We start from the raw sequence: 18,859 nt of genomic DNA on the forward strand, positions 1-18,859 counted from the left end.
GCTTGTGTTTCTTCCAGTCCAGTGTTTCTCATGATGTACTCTGCATATAAGTTAAATAAACATGGTGACAATATACAGCCTTGACGAACTCCTTTTCCTATTTGGAACCAGTCTGTTGTTCCATGTTCAGTTCTAACTGTTGCTTCCTAACCTGCATACAAATTTCTCAAGAGGCAGATCAGGTGGTCTGGTATTCTCATCTCTTGAAGAATTTTCCACAGGTTATTGTGATCCACACAGTCAAAGGCTTTGGCATAGTCAATAAAGCAGAAATAGATGTTTTTCTAGAACTCTTGCTTTTTCTATGATCCAGCGGATGTTGGCAATTTGATCTCTGGTTCCTCTGCCTTAAACTAAGGCAAAATAAAACAAACATTTGAATACCATTCACTTAACAGAAATTCAGTTTATTTTATAAATATCTGAAAGATATACATACATTGAATAAATATATCCAATAATATTTTATCTTCTCAGTGTGTGTGCGAAGTCACTACAGTTGTGTCCAACTCATTTTGATCCTATGGACCATAGCTTTCCAGGCTCCTTTGTCCATGGGAATCTACAGGTAAGAATACTGGAGTGAGTTACCATTTCCTTCTCCATGGGATCTTCCTGACCCAGCAATCCAACACAGTGTCTCCTAAGGCTCCTGCATTGCTCCTTACCACTAGCACCACCTGGGAAGCCCTTCCTCTTGGCAGGTGAAGGTCAATAGATTCTAAGTCTTGTGGTTTTCTCTCTTTTATATAAAAGTAACAACTGCTTTGTTTTCACTGTTTATTTTACAATCACTCAAAGTGTATTTTTCAGTTACAGTACTACTGAAGTGGAAAATCTTGATTATTTAACATTTTAATAAAAGTTGTTTTCAGTTCAGTCAGTTCAGTCTCTCAGTCATGTCCGACTCTTTGCAACCCCATGGACTGCAGCATGCCAGGCGTCCTTGTCCATCACCAACTCCCAGAGCTTCCTTAAACTCATGTCCATAAAGTCAGTGATGCTATCCTACCATCTCATCCTCTGTCGTTCCCTTCTCCACCTGCCTTCAATTGTTCCCTGAACCAGGGTCTTTTTTAATGAGTCAACTCTTCACATCAGGTGGCCAAGAGTATTGGAGCTTCAACTTCAGCCTCAGTCCTTCCAATGAATATTCAGGACTGATTTCCATTAAGATTGGCTGGTTTGATCTCCTTGCAGTCAGGGGACTCTCAAGACTCTTCTCCAACACCCCACTTCAAAAGCATCATTTCTTCAGCACTCAGCTTTCTTTATGGTGCAACTCTCACATCCATACATGACTACTGGAAAAACCATAGCTTTGACTAGATGGACCTTTGTTGGCAAAGTAATGTCTCTGCTTTTTAATATGCTGTCTAGGTTGGTCATAGCTTTTCTTCCAAGGAGCAAGTGTCTTTTAATTTCATGGCTGCAGTCACCATCTGCACTGATTTTGGAGCCCAAGAAGATAGAGTCTGTCACAGTTTCCATTGTTTCTCTCATCTATTTGCCAAGAAATGATGGGACCAGATGCCATGATCTTCATTTTTTGAATGGTGAGTTTTAAGCCCACTTTTTCACTTTCCTCTTTCACTTTCATCAAGAGGCTCTTTTAGTTCTTCTTCATTTTCTGGCATAAGTGTGGTGTCATCTGCATATCTGAGGTTATTGATATTCCTCCCTGCAATCTTGATTCCAGATTGTGCTTCATTCAGCCCAGCATTTTGCATGATGTACCTTGCATCAGTTCAGTCACTCAGTCGTGTCCGATTCTTTGCAACCCAATGAACCTCAGCACGCCAGGCCTCCCTGTCCATCACTGACTCCCAGAGTTCATCCAAACTCATGTCCATTGAGTCGGTGATGCCATCCAACCATCTCATCCTCTGTCGTCCCTTCACTTTTATCAAGAGACTCTTTAATTCTTCTTCACTTTCTGCCATAAGGGTGCTGTCATCTGCATATCTGAGGTTATTGATATTTCTCCTGGCAATCTTGATTCCAGCTTGTGCTTCTTTCACCTCAGCGTATCTCATGATGTACTCTGTATATAAGTTAAATAAGCATGGTGACAATACACAGCCTCGATGTACTCCTTTTCCTATTTTGGATCCAGTCCGTTGTTCCATGTCTGTTGTGACTGTTGTTTCTTGACCTGCATACAGATTTCTCAGTAGGCAGGTAAGGTGGTCTGGTATTCCCATCTCTTTAAGAATTGTTCATAGTTTGTTTTGATCCACATAGTCAAAGGCTTTGGAATAGTCAATAAAGCAGAAGTAGATGTTTTCCTGGAATTCTCTTGCTTTTTCTATGGTCCAATGGATGTTGGCAATTTCATCTCTGATTCCTCTGCCTTTTCTAAATCCAGCTTGTACATCTGGAAGTTCGTGGTTCATGTACTGTTGAAGCCTAGCTTGGAGGTTCTTGAGCATTACTTTGCTAGTATGTGAAATGAGTGCAATTGTGTGTAGTTTGAACATTCTTTGGCACTGCCTTTCTTTGGGATTGGGATGAACACTGACCTTTTCCAGTCCTGTGGCCATGAGTGTCATTTGCTGGCATATTGAGTGTAGCACTTTCACAGCATCATCTTTTGGGATTTGAAATAGCTCAACTGGAATCCATCCACCTCCACTGTCTTTGTTTGTAGTGATGCTTCCTAAGACCTACTTGAATTTGGATTCCAGGATGTCTGGCTCTAGGTGAGGGATGATACCATTGCGGTTATCTAGGTCATGAAGATCTTTTTTATATAGTTCTTCTGTGTATTCTTGCCATCTTTTCTTGATATCTTCTGCTTCTGTTAGGTCCATACAGTTTCTGTTCTTTATTGTACCCATCTGTGCATGAAATGTTCCCTTGATATCTCTGATTTTCTTGAATAAATCTCTAGTCTTCCCCATTCTTTTGTTTTCTTTTCATTGATCACTGAGGAAGGCTTTCTTATCTCTCCTTGCTATTCTTTGCAACTCTGCATTCAGATGGATATGTCTTTCCTTTTCTCCTTTGCCTTTAGCTTCTCATCTTTTCTCAGCTATTTGCTTTTTAAAATAGTTGTTTTAATGCTTACAAATTACTTATTAGACATAGGATAGAAATTTCTTGGGCATAAAAGAAAAGACAGCAAAAGAATGCTATGATTCAAACATATTCAACTAATACGTAATATTAATTGCTGGTAATTAAATATGGTACAAGTAGTTAAATAAAAAGAACTCGTAGTATATATTTTACTACAATATACACCAATAAATCTCTTTGGGATTAAGGAAGGAGATTAAGGAAATTGAAGTAGGTCATAGAAGTAGGAAATGATAGCTCTAGGCTTTGATCCAAGTACTCCACACCCTAATTCTGAGCTCTTTTCATTAAGACACCTTGACTTTGCCTCCTGGGTTCATGCCAAAAGCCAAAGAAAACAGACTAAAACAAAAAGAATAAAATATGCAAAGGGAAAACTAAGAATTCTCTCCAAATCAAAATGAATTCCTCATTTTCCAGGCCTCCAAACTCAGGAGAAGGCTGGGAGCACTATGAAATAGAGAACAAAGGGGCCATAGCCTTAAGTTCTGAGTGCTATCTAGTTTGGCTCAAAGTTTCAAAGGACATTAACTCAGGGACAAAATAGTATTGGGGGGATGAAAACATGATTTCCTTCCTTGGAAATTCAAAGTTCTGTACAGAGGCTCAAAAGATGGCTCCCATCCCCCACCCCTGGGAAAGAATTTTAGAAAGATGAGTGGGCGTCTTCTTTTGGCACCTGATGGTCAGGGGCTCCCTGCTGAGCAGTGTGCATGAGGGCTTCTGGCTGGTGAGCGACTGGTGTCTACATTGTTCTTGAAGACACGACTGGACACACTTCACACATAGGGTCCCTCTCAGTTTGCAGAGAAGAGAAGATTTTACACTGAACAAAGTCTAATAAGAAGGCCTTTCATAGACACACAAAAGCCAGTGATGTAGTTTTCCCTGCCCTGAATTTCAATTAGCATCCTAAGCAACAAACCTGAAAATGACAGAAATGTCTGCATTTAGTCTGTGGGTCCAAGCCAAAGACATAAAGTATATATTGAGAATCATGATTAGCCAAATGAATTCTCAGCATGTACATGAGAGGAATATTGCCTAAGAGCATTCGGTTGGAGTCTCATATTTTTTTAATCTTACCTAAAAACTCCTGATAATGCCCTTCTTTGTTTTACCTATTTAACATTTTACTGAGTTACATAGTGGGATAAAATATGTTTCCACTCACCATTTGTTTCATCAAAGTATGTGTGAGATATCTTTGATTCTTTAGTGAAACCTCAGTTATTTAATTCTACTCTTGTTAATGATGTATACTTTCAGTAAAGCTCACATTCTCCAGAAACATTTTACTGATAGACTTTTAAAATAAAAAGTTTTCATTAAGTCAGACCTGCTTTTTGTAAAGAATCAGCCATAACACAAACATGTTATCAGTTATATTCAGACTTTGAAGATATATTATATAATTTTATTACTATCCATATATTTTATTCATCATTATTTTAATATCTTTCATTAGTGAATTGAGGATATAAGTCTAAATAACAATATCTTGAAGCAATCACAATGGTAAATTAATATACTCCTGGGGCCCAAGATATGATTGGTTTAATATAAGTCAATTTTAGGGGAACATAAAATTAAACATCATTAAAAAAATCAAAGCAAATAATTTTAGCATGTATTCCTAATGAGTTACCAACCAGTGTCTCAGCCATCAGATTTATGGTGACACTCAAAAGACACTTTTAAAGTGTTATAAACCCAGAGAATTTAATATTTCTCCATAAAACTGCATCATAAATACTAAAATGATGCATTATTTACCTATCTCTGCTGATAAGTTTTTCTGTGGATTAAGATCAAATTAGAAAGCTGTATTGACTAGTAAAAATGATTTTTTTGCATATGGAGAATATACTATTAAATTACTTAACTTGTATTTAGCTCCTATAATTAAGTCTGAAGAGAAATATGCTCTACATTTCAGTCTAAGAAGATAGTTTGCAGTAAAAAACCAACAATTCCTACTATCAAAATCTGGGAGGACAGTATTCATATTTAAAGTCCTTTAAAAAAAATCATGGCAACATTTACTTGAAGTCCAAAATATTATGTATTCATGTATTTATTTTCAATATTATATTTTAAATACATCTGCCTTTCTAATATAATATTCCATATTAATATATACACTACTGTTTAAATCTAGTAACATGAATTCTAGGGGAAAAGAAATAAATAATGACTACTTGAAATCATATTATTTGGTAGGACCTTAGTTGCCTGACCAGGGACTGAATCTGGGCCACAGCAGTGAAAATGCCAAATCCTAACCACTAGACTACCAGGGAACTCCCAGTGATCTGCGTTTTAATAAGCAATTGTGATGCACCTTAAGTCTGACAACCACTAGTCCAGATAAAAAAGATCAATTAACAAAAGCTGAAGTTCATCCAGAAAACAAATGCTCATAGCAGATTGGTCTATTATCTACTCAATGACATAAACAGGATAGACAAACAGACAATGGAGCAAAACAGACAGCCTAGAAACAGACCACATTTATATTGAAACTTAATAAACAACAGAAATGTCACTGCAGATCAACGGGGGAATTATGGGCTACAAGAAAATTCAGAAGAACATATCTATGACTTTGCAGCACAGAATTTCTTCAATAAGAAACAAAGATGGCTTACTTGTAGAAGAAAAGACTGATATACTTGAAGTGAAGCGAAGTTGCTCAGTCATGTCCGACTCTTTGCGACCTCATGGACAGTAGCCAACCAGGCTCCTCCATCCATGGGATTTTCCAGGCAAGAATACTGGAGTGGGTTGCCATTTCTTTTTCTAGGGGATCTTCCCGACCCAGGGATTGAACCTGGGTCCCCAGCATTGTAGGCAGATGCATTACCGTTTGAGCCACTATTCATCAGTGTGAGTGAAATCGTTCACTTGTGTTTGGCTCTTTGTGATCCCATGGACTGTAGCGTACCAGGCTCCTCAGTCCATGGGATTTTCCAGGCAAGAATACTGGAGTGGGTTGCCATTTCCTTCTCCAGGGGATCTTCCTGACCCAGGGATTGAACCTGGGTCTCCTGCATTGTAGGCAGACGCTTTACCATCTGAGCTACCAGGGACGCCTTCTACTTGTAGAAGAAAAGACTGATATACTTAACTGCACTAAAATTTAATATTTCTGTTCTTCTATCACTTACAATAAAGTTAATGATAAGACAAAAGTATAACTAGGAATATATTTCTCATACATATTGGCAAAGACTTGTATTTAGTATTTATTCAAATGCACAAGACACTATTACAAGTGCTAGGGATGAGACAGTCTGGGACCTGGGACCCTTTGCTGCAGTGCTGCAATGCTCCTACCTAGACACACCTCTCCTCTAGCACAAAATACAAGAAACTATACGGGACTAAAAATAACTGCATGCATGTACAGTTAGATCAAATTTTGGACAAAACATACAAAGAGACCAAAAAACCCAACTGTCACTTCTGAAGAGCCTGGAACAAAAGCAGAGGGTTGAGAGCAAAAGTAGGAGACTGCACATGTCTCTTGAACACGACACCACCTAAGGGGTAAGCAAATTACCTAAGCCACCTTCTAACCTGACCCCTGGACACACACCCACCCAGGAGCAGGCAAACAAGAGAACCTGTTACTTGTTCTTACTCCTTCCTGCTGAAAAGCAGGGGCTCCAATAAAGCCTTGCCTGAATTTCCTGTCTGATTTCTGATCAATTTCTATTGATTAAGGAGGCCAAGAACCCTGGTTGGTAACAGGTATACAGTAAACAACAAAAAACTATGACAATCTGTGTTCTTAAACTTATATGCCTTGCTTACAACAGACATAAGTAAGTTATGTAGTTTATTTACTTAAATTATATGTATATATTATATACACACACATATACATGTATACAGGGACTCAGAAGAAAGTTTATACTGGGGAGGTCTGGACAAGAGGTGTATGGATGGGTATGTGGTAGTGCTCACACAGTATGGAGACCTTTGTCTCCATTAACATTTAGAGAACATCTACCATGGAAGAGACAATAAACATCCCAGCAGAAAGAATGCCTTATACGTTGACATCTGCCAGTCTCTGTCACCAGCAAGTCTCATGCTGACAAATGGAGCCATGAAGGTAGTGGGATACAGGGAGGTTCTCTCTGTAGATAACAGACTTCAATTCTCAGGGTCAGAGTTCTCCAGCAGGGCTTAATTCCCCTGAAATGACTGAGGTTATTATTCATTAACTTCTTGTTCATTCTATTCCAGCTATCATTATGTTGGATTTTGGACCATATGTGGCCCCCAAATTTCTTAATCGATGGGGCTCCTTCACTGTTCTGGCAGCTCACGTAAAGGAGCTTTTAAGAGTTAGATAAAAATTAACAAGGAAATGAATACTCAGAATGTGACCTGATTGCTATCACAGTAGATAATAATTATGCCAAAATGAAAATCATTTTTTATAAAATTGAAAATTTTAATAAAGTTTGAAATCTTGGGAAAACATAATTTCAGGAGTGTTCTCAGACAAGAAAATCCTCCAGTAGATATAATGCACTTCTTTGATGAAATGACTCCCACAACCATCTATTAAAATAGATTGTTTATGTATGACACAGCTATAGGGCTATGACCTTGAAGGGGAATGACTGACTGCACAGAAATAACATAAACAGAAATGGCCTCTGTGCTCAGCTGAGCAAATCTGTATCTATCATTGTTAAAAGTTGAAACCAATTTGTGAAAAGCAATAGAGGATCCTAATAGAATATGACTATATGAAAAGGAATGCACAAATAAATGGGAGAGAGATCTTACCACTCTGCCTAACAAGTTATGAGATATGTGCTTTGGTACAGGCAACAGTATACAGTCTTTATTTATACTTTAGAATTCTCTTCTCCACTCTTATTTCTTTAAGCCAGAAGTAAAGATGGAAGGGTGTATCCCTGAAGCCAACTGCCGACATAGCCTGAAAACTTGCCTAGCAGAACCTCTTCAAAACTAAGGAAGGGCTCTGTAGTTCTTCATCAACAAAAGAACCAACGAAATAAAGGTAGAAGTCTTAGTTTATAGTTAACTCTTTTTTTTTTCTCTTTTAACCAAGATACCTGCTTGGTTAAAAGCAACAAGAACTTCACTCTCATTGTGAACAATTAGAAAACTAAACAAAACACATGAAACAGCTGTTTTCAGACACTGAACAAGGGGCCTGTAAGACTGACCTCCGGAAGAAGGGAAACAGGAGATGAGTGCTATGAACACCCTGGATGCAATTCATGGACTGCAGATGTAGGGAGTGGGACCCTAGAGAACCTAGAGGCCCCGCTGAGGTGAGGAGTTCAGAGCTCAGGAAGCTGAGGTGGAAGGAAGCTGCAGGGCAGAATTCCGGAAAGGACGGACAAAGAGAGAGACCTCCAGAAATCTGTGTGTTTCCTGTGTTCTTCCTGGGTTGGAAGCAAAACATGATGCACAATTCTCGAATTAACAAGAAACACAGCACAAGTTGCCAGCGTCCAGGGGCTAAAATATGATGAACAATTTCACATTGGTAGTAATTTTTTTCTTTTCTTAATTATATTTGTAGTTCTTTGATAATCATTTAACCGTTTAATTTCTTAATACATTTTTATTGTAACATGTCAACAAATGTTTATTGATTCTGCATGATTTGGGGGCAAGAAAGTATTATAAACAGGTAACCACTCATTCATTCCTTCTATTAGTTCAACAAATACATATTAAATGAATATACTATGCAAAAAATTGTGTAGGTTCTGAGATTATAAAAAACACTGGGCATTTCTCTATCTCAAAGAGTTTGTAATTTAGTTGGTAAATGTGTTTAGCACTAATAATAGTTAACATTTATTGAATCCTGGTATGCAAGTACTAGTCTTAATTCTAAGTACTTTATATGTAATACAGAGTAGGAAATGGCAACCCACTCCAGTACTCCTGCCTGAAAAATTCCATGGACAGAGAAGCCTGGCAGGCTACAGTCCAGGGGGTCGCAAAGAGTTGGACACAAGTGAGCATGCAGTCTATATGTAATAATTTACTAATAATTTACTAACTCCTCACAACATTATGTGGTAGGTATTATTATTCCAATTTGATAAACAAAGTCAGGCACAGAGAGTTTACATAATTTGCTTAAACGTTCCGGAGGTGGCAGGGCCAAGATTTTTAGATTCCAGAACAGATGCTATTAAACACTATTGTATGATGCTCAAAAATGAACTATTCAAAGAGAGTTTATTGGTACTGGGGGTGTCTATCATATGCAAATCAGTCTGCGAGGTAGTGAACTTATATATATACAGCATAATCCTGACTTTTAGGAAATCTATAGTCCACATGTGACTACCATTAAAACAATTATTATGGGTTAATATCTGGAAAATATCCATAGTATATCACATGACTCCTGTAGGAAAAGATGTATTATGAGTCTCAAACAATTTGTTTATGTCTTAACTTTTGATTCAGTTCAGTTGCTCAGTCATGTCCGACCCTTTGTGACCCCACGAACCGCAGGACGTCAGGCCTCCCTGTCCATCACCAACTCCCTCAGTTCACCCAAACCCATGTCCATTGAGTCAGTGATGCCATCCAACCACCTCATCCTCTGTCGTCCCCTTCTCCTCCTGCCCTCAATCTTTCCCAGCATCAGGCTCTTTTCAAATGAGTCAGCTCTTCGCATCAGGTGGCCAAAGTATTGGAGTTTAAGCTTCAACATCAGTCCTTCCAGTGAACACCCAGGACTGTTAACTTTCAGTTCAGTTCAGTTCAGTTCAGTCGTTCAGTCGTGTCCGACTCTTTGCGACCCCATGAATCACAGCACGCCAGGCCTCCCTGTCCATCACCAACTCCTGGAGTTCACTCAGACTCATGTCCATCGAGTCAGTGATGCCATCCAGCCATCTCATCCTCTGTTGTCCCCTTCTCCTCCTGCCCCCTATCCCTCCCAGCATCAGAGTCTTTTCCAATGAGTCAACTTTTCGCATGTTAACTTTAGGAGGACTTTATTGTCAGATGAGAACTGGCTCTATAATTGTGTTAAAAATAATTATTTAGCAAATGTTAAAAATATTTAGCAAAGTCTTTTAATTATTAATGATTGAAAATATTTGCATAGTCTTTTCTAGAACATTTTTTATTATTTTAAAATATTCACCAATTGTGAAATAAATGTTTCTTTGGTGCTGTTTGGTGTTTCACTGTCCAAGTTTCCCAGGCCTGCCATAACTAACTGCAGTAAGCTTGCTAGCTTAAACAATAGAATTTACTGTCTCACAGTTCTAGATCCAGAAGTCTGAAATTCAGGGGTGGGGAGCACAGCACTCCTTCTGCAGGCACTAGAGGAGAATCCTTCCTTGAGTTTTCCAGCATCTTGTGGCCCCCGGCATTCTTTGTCTCAGTCAGCAGAACTGTGATTTCTGCCTCTGTCTTCACATGGCGTCTTCCCTGGGTCTCTGTCTGTTTTCTCATCATCTGTCTCTTATAAGACACTTGTCATTGGATATAAGGCACACTTTAATCCAGGATGATCTCATGTCAAGATCTTTACGGTAACTGCATTTGCAAAGACACTTATTACAAATAAAGTCATAGTCTGAGGTACTAGAGGTTAGCATGTGTTGAGCTATATGACATTAATTTAGGAGCCATAATTCTGTCAACTATATCCACCTTAGCTATTATTTTTTGCTGTTTTGCTAACTGAGGACAGTAGGAAGATAAAGGGGATATGGCCAGGACATCAGGGAGGGACTTGGTAGTAACAAGAATAGAGGAGGGTGGGATGATTTGGGAGAATGGCATTGAAACATGTATAATATCATATATGAAACAAATCGCCAGGTAAAGTTCAATGCATGATACTGGTTGCTTGGGGCTGGTGCACTGGGACGACCCAGAGGGATGGTATGGGGAGGGAGGAGGGTGGAGGTTTTGGGATGGGGAACACATGTATACCTGTGGTGGATTCATGTTGATGTATGGCAAAACCAATACAATATTGTAAAGTAATTAACCTCCAACTAAAATAAATAAATTTATTTTTTAAAAATTTTTTAAAAAAGAAAAAGCAGATACAAATAGAAGACACAAGTAACAGCGCAGCCAAGGAGTTCATGACTCTCCTCTCATCAGGCCTGAATATAGACACAAGAGATCAGGTTTGGAGACAGTGTTCAGGAATTTTTGGTAATGAGCTACATTCATGCTTCTATAAAAGGACATTTTTAGGTAAAGTACATACATAGAGAAGGAGAAATAATCTTGCTGTCTAAATCCATGACTTACCCTGGGGTCACATTACTAATAGTAACAGTCCATATATTACTGGTTCTCGCCTCTATCAGCTACTGCAATATCTCTAAATATGAACTCATCTCATCCTTATAATTATTTCTGGGAGTCTCCTTTAGCTGTTCTCCTGGAATCAGAAACATGTTAGCCATTTCCTTCCTCTCCCGTTCTGGCCCTGTCCCGCAATGTCCACTGTGGGGCTTCCACTGCCTCCAGCTGGCAGGAAGGGGCATTACTACTGCTTTGAATGATCCTGGTAAGCCCCTCTTGCCATGTTCCACCAGGCCTTGCTGCCCAATTATGCTGGGTACACCTGACACCAACGCTACTTAGGTGGTTGAATTGCTTCCAGAGACCAACACCATGGAGATGGTGGAATCCCCTCGGTATCACAAGTGCACTGCTCCTCAAAATGCAAAGCTTCACCGAACCCTATGAAAACACGAAGGTACTTCTTTCCCTCTAGTACAACCCTTTTCACTTGGTTTTATAGCAATACTGCTTGTGTCATAGTGGCTAAGAGACTTTTACTTGGTGTCTCATCATTCCCATACCCTCTACCTACAACACCACACATAAACCCATCACTTACACATACAGACAGACAGCAGTTAGAATCAACAAACATCTGAGCAGGAGGACACATCTGAGTAACATACCCTTAACTAGAATTGCCCTCTGACAATGCATGAATTTCTGGGTCAAGTGAAGAAAACAGCAAACAACAAGGCAATAAAACACAGAAATAAATGACTACTATCTACACTAGATCTTTGTACAAAGTTTGGATGAGTTCCCTAGGACAGGGAACACAGGTGAACAATAAATATTTGTTAAGTGAATCCATGATACAGAGGAATTGATCTGTGGAAAACATGTCCTTGGGTCTCCCGAGGTAATAAAGTGCTCAGCCTCTGAGAACGCTCCTTCCTGCACCCAAAGAAAGACTCACTTGTGCTGCTCAGTTGCTCAGTCGTGTCCGACTCTGTGTGACCCTATGGACTGTAGCCCACCACACTCCTCTATCCATAGGATTCTCCAGGCAAGACTACTGGAGTGGGGACCTCCTTCAGGGAATCTTCCAGACCCAGGGATTGAACTGGCATCTGTCTCCTGCATTGTCAGGTGGGTTCTTTACCACTAACGCCACCTGGGAAGCCCAAGACTCACTTACACTTCATCCTTTATTCCCTAGCCCAGCCAGGAAGTTGTGATATTTTGAATTGGAGATCTATTGCCTAAAAAGCTATTTTGATTGAAACAGAAGGTCAAATAAGGGAAGGGTAATCATAGTAACTTGCAGGCATTCAAGCAGTATAAATTTTATTTAAGACCTTTGGGCAAAGCCAGTAAATGCACAGGCTTAAATCACTGAGGGAAAGCAGCTGCTGCTCACCCACACAACAAGCTGTCCCGGGAATCTGGAAATGTTTACACAGAAATTCAACCTAGAAAAGTAACCAGTGGCATCCAGAGGAACAGCAGACAAGTAATATGTTCGAGAGCAGTGTTTTCAACTTGTGACCCGTGACCTAGCAAGGGTTTGTGAAATCAATTTAGAGGTTGATTTCAAAACCAATACAATATTGTAAAGTTAAAATAAAATTTAAAAAAATTTAAAAAAAAAAAGAAAGGAAAGAATAAGGTAAAGTAGGATAGAAGAGAAGAGATGATATCAGCATGCACTGTAGAAAACAGTAAGCTTTATTTCACGGATTTGCTTTGGAAATATGTAAGTATATGCACACTTATACCTGTACCTGAACGTGTACACCTGCATATGTACACATGTGAGGAGTAATGCAAAATGCATTGTTTATTGTGGGTTATGTAAGAAATGTTTGCAAGGCACCAGAGCAGTGCACACCCCATCTAGAATGGTGATGCCACTCAGCTCCAAATGGTTCTTCCTGTAACTTAGATTTCCAAGAAAAGCCAGAAATCTGCATCTTTGTGAAATGCCACGATTTTTAAATGATGACAACTGATCAAAAAAACAGAGGTGCAGCACAAGTATGTGTGTTGAAGACAGCCCACCCATAGACAAACAGTTTGAGTATTCCATCCTAGACTATTATTGTTATAAACTTCCTCTGCAGAAAGAGATGCTATGCGTCACTCTCTTGTTTACAAATATTTAATGCCCTTTCCTCTGAGCCTCTTCTTTGGGGAAGATCACACAATGCTCTCACTGACGTTAATCATGGACACACAATTTGCTTGGGCCAGTGGAATGTGAGGAAGTGAAGTACTTGCCACCTCTAAGCAGAAGCTTTAGGAGCTTGAGTGTGATCTGCTGCATTGCCACCTCTTTTTTTACTGTCTGGAGACCAGCAATGACACAACTGGGGGCTGTCCCTTCCCAAGCGGCCATAATGGTTGGCACGTGGAGCAGAGTTGCCGACCATCAGAAAAAGACATGTGGCAAGAGCAAGAATTAGATCTTGCTATTTTAAGCCACTGAGATTCTTAAGTTTTATCACACTGTAGGATGCTGCTGCTGCTGCTAAGTTGCTTCAGTCATGTCCGACTCTGTGGGACCCCATAGACAGCAGCCCACCAGGCTCCTCCGTCCCTGGGATTTTCCAGGCAAGAATACTGGAGTGGATTGCCATTTCCTTCTTCACATTGTAGGATAACTCAGCTTTAATTCATTGATATGATGATTTATACAGACATTTCATAATCAACTTTATTAAATAGTGCTTCTAAGGATAATAATATCTTACTTTTAAAATAATAGCATACCAAATGACCAACAGACATACTAAAAGAACTTCGGTTTTATTAGTCACCAGGAAATTGCACATTAAAATCATGGTCTACTACCACTCTACACTCACTGTAACTAAAATGGAAAAGAAAGAAAATACCAAGCACTGGTGAAGATGTGATATAACCAAGCTCTCACTTCCTAGGCATGTACAATCACTCTGCAAAATTGTTTGGCAATCTCTACTAAAGCTGAACAGGCATACTCTGCTGGAGTTCAACTACCAGGCACATAACTGACAGAAATGTACATATACCTGTTCCAAAATACACAAACAAAGATGTTCACAGCAGCCTTATTCCTAATTGCATGCTCGTGTTCTCAGTCGTGTCTGACTCTTTGTGACGCCATGGACTGTAGCCCGCCAGGTCCCTCTGCTCATGGGATTCTCCAGTTAAGAATACTGGAACAGGTTGCCATTTCCTATTCCAGGGGATCTTCCTGACCCAGGGATCTAACTCACATCTTTTGAGTCTCCTGTATTGCCAGGCGGGTTCTTTCCCAGCTGAGCCACCAAGGAAGCCATCTCTAATAGCCAAATATCTCAACTCAAATGCCAATTGACAATGGAAAAATAAATTGATATATTCATACAATGAGATATATGCATACATACATATATGTATAATTGATATACAATGTATATCATATACAAAGTTGCTATGAACTTTGTTGTGTACCTTTCCTGACTCAAAAGTGAAGTTTTCTAGGGTATAGACCTAGGATTGGAATGGCCAGATCTTAGGATCTATACAGCTTTAGTTTTACTAGATAAGACCCACTAGTTTTTCAAGGTTGTTGTACTAAATTGCATGCCCACCCTTAATGCTCCTGAGGGTCCCAACTTCACTTACATTTGGTGTTATCCATACCTTTTTTATACCCTGGTGCAGCTTTGAAGAGATAGAGAGGCTCAACCAACTGTTACACAAATGTGAATGATCATTGGATCCACACTAATACAAGTAATATACTTCATATTCCAGAATAAGTAAAATAACTTTATATAATTGTATATATTTCTACTTCCCTAACACAATACCTGATCTTTTCTCCACAGCTTGGACATTTCCAGAAAATTTACATTTCTAATTTTAGTGATGTTTAGAAAAAGGTTTATATCATTAAAAAGAAATTATTGAATGCATATTTGTGCTTTGTGGTGAACTGCACAAAATAATTAGGTACTTGGATTTTATTAATATCCAAGAAATCAAATTAACATTGAATGAATCTGTTAGTTCCAGTGTTTCTTTTTTATTTTACATTTTTATTGGCATATAGCTGATTTAACATGTTGTGTTAGTGTATGCTGTACAGCAAAGTGAATCAGCTATAATCTTTTTTAAGATTCTTTTCCCATATAGGTCATTACAGAGTATTAAGAGTTCCCTTGCTACACATTAGGTCCTTATTAGTTACCTATTTCACACATAGTAGTGTGTATATGTCAATCCTCATCTAATTTATCATTCCTCCCTTTCCCCAATGATAGCTGTAACTTTGCTTTTTACATCTGTGACTCTATTTCTCTTTTGTAAATAAGTTTATTTGTACCTTTCTTTAAGAATCCACAGATAAGTGATATCATATGATATTTGTCTTTCTCTGACTTACTTCACTGAGTAAGACAGTCTCTAGATGCATTCATATTGCTGCACTGACATTATTTCGTTCTTTTTTAAGAAAGCCAATGTTTCACTTAAGTCGCTCAGTCATATCCAACTCTTTGTGACCCCATGGATAGTTCATGGAATTCTCCAGACCAGAATACTGGAGTGGGTAGCCTTTCCTCTCTTCAGGGGATCTTCCCAATCCAGAGATTGAACCCAGGTCTCCCACATTGCAGGCGGATTCTTTACCAGCTGAGCCACCAGGGAAGCCCATGAATACTGGAGTGGGTAACCTATCCCTTCTCCAGTGGATATTCCTGACCCAGGGATCAAACCAGGGTCTCCTGCGTTGCAGGTGGCTTCTTTACCAGCTGAGCTACCAGGAAAGCCCTCTTTTTCATGAAAGCCAATGTTTCTTATCTCATGTAATCTCATAATTTCCTTTTTACAGATAAGAAAAAGATGATAAGAGAAGTGACAGAGGTGGCCGGGTCAGAATTCAAAGTCATGTCTGTCTGATTACAAAATACCTTTATCTTTATGAATCATCACTGCCTCTTTTCATAATTTTGTTTCTGAGCTATTATTTTCCCAGTCTTTCAAAACAAAGATACATTGTAATTTTTATTTTTATCATTTGGCAAAAGAGAAATCCTGTTGGGCCTAAAATTTGAAGTCCAAGGAAACTGATTAAATACCTATTACTTTCTATTACTTTTTTGTGAATGGCCTTTGGCAAGTGAGTGAATCTCCTTAAACTGCAGCCTACTGATGTGATGCAACATGAGGATAACAATCATATGTACATCAGAGGATTAAATCAGAGAAATAATCGTAAATCTTTGGCATAGTACTTCATACATACTAGGTGTTCAATATATGCTAGCTATTACTAATAACACTACACACATGCCAACATTTACTAAGGGTAACACTATAAAGACAGGGAAGCCTGGCGTGCTGCAGTTTATGGGGTCACAAAAAATCAGACACGACTTTGCAACCGAACAATAACAACACTATAAGAAGCCTGGCTTTTTACTACTGATCTTTGTCTTCTTTTACGTACAGCAAAGCATCTGGCACAGAGCAGCAAGCCAGGGAAATTGTGATTGGGTGTCAGGGATGTGCTATGCAGGATGACATTTAGCTGAAGTTAGAAACAGACAGCTTTGTTAACATCTCCATTTTAGCCCAGGGAGATGAATTTCAGACTTCTGAACTACAGATCTATAAGAATGTATTTTTTTAATCCACAAAGTTTATGGTAATTTGTCACAACAAACTAACAGAAGTGGTTACTTCTGTAGAGTGGGGCTGGAAGTTGGGCAGTGTGAAGAAAGATTTCATGTTTATGTCATTCCACTTTAGTTAAGTATTTTGACATGTATATGTAACTTTTAAAATACATAACAACAATGAAGGGTTGAGTTAACTGGTACTTTGAGAACTGTATTTTTCCTTTATAGTGGCAATAAATTTAAAGAAAATTTTTTATTATAGCCAGAAATAATGAGGTAAACATAATAAAAAATTTAAAGAGGGGAAATTTTGTACAGGTGCTAGTAAACTCAAAAGGACTAGAAACTGAGTTTGCAGTTTCACCCTTACAAATTACACAAGGTGACCTAAACATACTTAGAGTATGTCTGTGTGTAAAAAGATTAAAAGATTAACACAATTTAAAAAAGTAGGCGGAATACCTAGTGAAAGGCAAAAACAAAACAAGATAAAACTCGAGTTTTCTTTCTCATCCCTGAGTATTCAATAGGTGTGCATCATTGCCCTATAGTTTCACTATCTCTTAAAATTAACTAAGTGATAAATATGCACTGCTAGTTGCACAATGTTTTCTAGACAGTCATTGTATGTGTGTGTGTGTGTGTACATGTATGTGCTCTCAGTCGTGTCTGACTCTTTGCAAACTCAGGGACTCCTCCTCCTCCCGTCAGGCGCCTCTGTCCATGGAATTTTCCAGGCAAGAATACTGGAGTGGGTTGCCACTTCCTACTCCAGGGGATCTTCCTGACCCAGGGATCAAACTGATGTTTCTTAAGTTTCCTGCACTGGCAAGTGGATTCTTTACCACTGAGCCACCTGGGAAGCCAGACAGTCTTCTTATTATATCATAATGCAATTAAAAAAAAAAAAATCTAACCCATGCCATTGATATTGTTCTAATTGTTTACTATGTATTGCATTTTATCTTCATAACCTACTAAGGTAGGCACTATTATCATGCCTATTTCTTTGAGTAACAAAGAAGTTACCTGCCCCAAATCCACATAGCTAATAAGTGATGACACCCAGATTTGAATAGTTAGAGGAAAATTGCAGAGTGTACAGTATTACCTGTACGTAATATAGTCAGGAAAGTCTGACTCAATGTGTACCTTGTGATTAATATAGTGTAGGAAAAGCTTTAGTTTTACTGGTACTTTAAGCATCACAGATCTAAGGCTGTGGAATTAACATAATGATATGCTTTTTAGTATTTTTCATTAAAATAGTTTAGTGTCTCTTTCATACAGGTTCTCCCAACAATCCTTCTTGTGTCTCCTATTTCAAGGGGTGGATCAGTAACTAAAATGGACTGGTATACCAACATTTATTATTAAATCCCATTTTTGTCCTTTTCAAGTCTCTATTGTAGGACCCATGCTTCAGTATTCCTGGAACACAACCTAGTGCGGCAACAGAATCACTTGCAAATGACTGGTATTATCAACTCACGTAGGAAGATATTTGTGCATAAAAATAAACAGAATAAAATAATGGAAAAACTTCAATTCAATGCTGCCAATTAAACAATTAAAATTTAAAATATGAGAAAGCAAACAAACTCATCTTCAGGTCCCTGTACCCCTTAGTGATCTCTAAGAAAACAGTCCCAAACACATAGCATTTTAACTTAGACTCCATTTGAATGTTGTCAGGGACAACTATATATATATTCCCTCCCTCTCCAGCTATAATGATCTGTATCATCTTCCTCTGTGAAAATCAAACCAGAAAGTCTCTTCTCTCTTGTTTTAACTCCAGATGAGAGAGGAAGAGAGAAAAGGAAAGACACACTCACAGACAA

At 38.6% G+C, this 18,859-nt stretch overlaps 1 protein-coding gene and 1 non-coding gene across 4 annotated transcripts in view; both read right to left on the reverse strand.

The window, feature by feature from the left end:
* BICD1 (BICD cargo adaptor 1) overlaps positions 1-18,859 on the reverse strand; it is a 251,591-nt gene that overhangs the window by 91,621 nt on the left and 141,111 nt on the right. The window lies entirely within an intron of this gene.
* Positions 6,101-6,173, reverse strand: TRNAC-ACA (transfer RNA cysteine (anticodon ACA)). The gene has a single exon. It is a non-coding gene; the product is annotated as a tRNA-Cys (tRNA).

Source organism: Bos indicus, chromosome 5 (assembly GCF_029378745.1).
Source record: "Bos indicus isolate NIAB-ARS_2022 breed Sahiwal x Tharparkar chromosome 5, NIAB-ARS_B.indTharparkar_mat_pri_1.0, whole genome shotgun sequence".
NCBI classification, from domain to species: Eukaryota; Metazoa; Chordata; class Mammalia; order Artiodactyla; family Bovidae; genus Bos; species Bos indicus.